Source organism: Chanos chanos, chromosome 7 (assembly GCF_902362185.1).
Source record: "Chanos chanos chromosome 7, fChaCha1.1, whole genome shotgun sequence".
Lineage (NCBI taxonomy): Eukaryota > Metazoa > Chordata > Actinopteri > Gonorynchiformes > Chanidae > Chanos > Chanos chanos.
In genome coordinates this window covers 3,954,159-3,956,658 of record NC_044501.1, presented here as the reverse complement: position 1 = coordinate 3,956,658, position 2,500 = coordinate 3,954,159, and positions in this window count along the sequence as shown.

Sequence of the window (2,500 nt, the reverse complement as noted above, 5' to 3'; positions counted from 1 at the left end):
AGCTGTAATACTGTATTACTTTATGATGAAACACAGCTGTAATACTGTATTACTGTATAATGAAAACACAGCCGTACTGCTGTATTACTGTACAATGAAAAGACAGTTCTAGTAGGCTACTGTATCACCAGACACATGGCAGAGGAGCTTCACCTATTTGGATCACGCTCTGCATCAGCTGACCCGCCCACAGCCGTGTTACATATTACTACACACACACACGCGCACACACACACACACACAGACACACACGCACACACACGCACACACACACACACACACACACACACACACACACAGTTTACATCCATGCCCCTGATTTGTGAACATAGACAATTGCAGCCCATGTGCTAAATATAATCACCACACAACTGTCATTAGTGTAATTTTGTCATAATTAGAGACACTTATTCATTTATATGTTCATTAGGTCTGTGAATTACATTAAACAAATTAATAGAAGTTTTATTAATTTAATGTTAATTAAAAAAAAGTGTGTGTTAAATAACACAGATTGTATTGACAACACCATAAATATACATAATATGTTTAAATTAATAGTGCAAATGTCGTTATTTTCTTTTAGAGATGCCAAAATATCCCAACTGATTTCTTGGTCCGTGTATAGCAATCGCCCTAACTGTTACTGAGTACAGGGTATCGTGTCCCTTTAGCGTAGTGCCGGCTGCGGTTTGACTCCTGTGCGGAGCGGAAAGGGTTAAGGGCTGACTCGGCACGGTGCTTGCATCCCTCCATGCTCCTCTCCCGGTCCTCTCCTCCACACGGTATGCGTGAGTGCGCGTGTCAACGTGAATGCGAAGGCGTGTACCACAAAGCTATCCCTTGCTCTCTCTCTCTCTCTCTCTCTCTCTCTCTCCGTCCCTCTGTCTCTCCGAATTCCACGCCTGAAACGGCCTCAGTAACTTCAATCCGACGAACAAATTAAAACGCGATCGTTCGACCCGAGCGGCTTCAAAAGGATTTGCGTGCCCTGTTCCAGAACCGTTTGACAGAAACGCCTGCATGCCGCGCGTTCCAGCGACACCGGCTGTGGTAGCGGTATAGCTCTTTTTTTCCCTCTCCGTTTTGTTGGCGGAGCGCTGTGCCCGGACATCACCGCCGCAGAGAGGACGAGCAGAGAGGACATGGGCCTGATCAGCCGGGGCGGATAATGAACCCTCCCTGAGGTAAGACTCACTAACGGGAACCGGGTAGCCTACTAACGGCAACTAACCGATAGCGTCTCATTGTCGCATCTCAGGTGTTTTTATTCCCGCTATACTGCGGCGTGTGGTCCACATGTGACAACGGATTTTACATTTGAGAAATGATTTCCAGTGACTAACCTGAAAAAAAAAACAGTTGTTCATATTAATTTTCCTTTTTTTTTTTTAAGCGTTTTGCCTTACAGTGGGTTCTTTTGATCTGTCTAAAACCTTAATGTGAGGGGAGGGGAGAGGGAGGGAGATCACACTGAAAGGAAATTGCCCAGAGTATGTTTCCAGTAAAGTAGCCCGTTACACACCGCCTCTTACCGACATTTAACCGATTACGGGTAACCTTGAGTGTTGATCTCATAATGACGTTACTGGATGATGCGACGCGGTATGATTCGCTTTAGGACACCTATCCTACCTCGCGAGGAATAACACCAAAGTTAACTTTTCAGTTCTTCATGCATAGTAGTGGGGGGAAACTACTTGAGAACGGACCCCTGAGCGAGATCTCGTCGCCAACGAGAACACTCCAACAGTTTATTACACTTTTTTGAAATAAACCGTAAGAGTTTGGAGCAGTCTCAAAATGACGGTTACTTTGGATAGGTAAGAGGCGCAATTCTGTCTCCAACCAGAGAAGTCTTCGTTGATCTTTGAAAGGAACGACATTGCTACAGTGAGTGGATCTGTTGTCCCGACCAGCTGACGATATTTCCTGTTACAGTACCGATGGAAGTGGGCTTATTGTTGTACCGTGGGCCATGTGTGATAAGTTCGTCGTCACTGTTGGTAGTGCCATTCATTATTAGGGGTTGAATCTAAGTACACCAGATGCATAGCAGTCTGATGCCACTCATATGCTGTCATGATTCTATCAAGACACTGCAATCTGCATTCTTCTCTCTCTCTTTCTCTCTCTCTCTCTCTGTGTCTCATTCTGAGGTGACTGTAAACTATTGGTCATATCTGTGTCCTGATGCTTGTGGTGTGAGACCACTAAATCACAGATTTTAGAGCAGAGCAAACATGACACTTTTCTCCAAGTTTGACTGCTTACTTCCAGTGTGTCATATACACACACAAACACAATTCTCTCTGGCATTATTATTATTATTATTATTATTATTATAAGATTTTCTGAGGATTGGAAAAGTAAATATAGATTTATTATATTTTAGTATGTATCTCAGCAAACATACACGTACACACACTCATACACACACACACACACACACACACACTGTTACAGTCTCTTATAATCTTGCCTGTTTAATCCAGCTGCC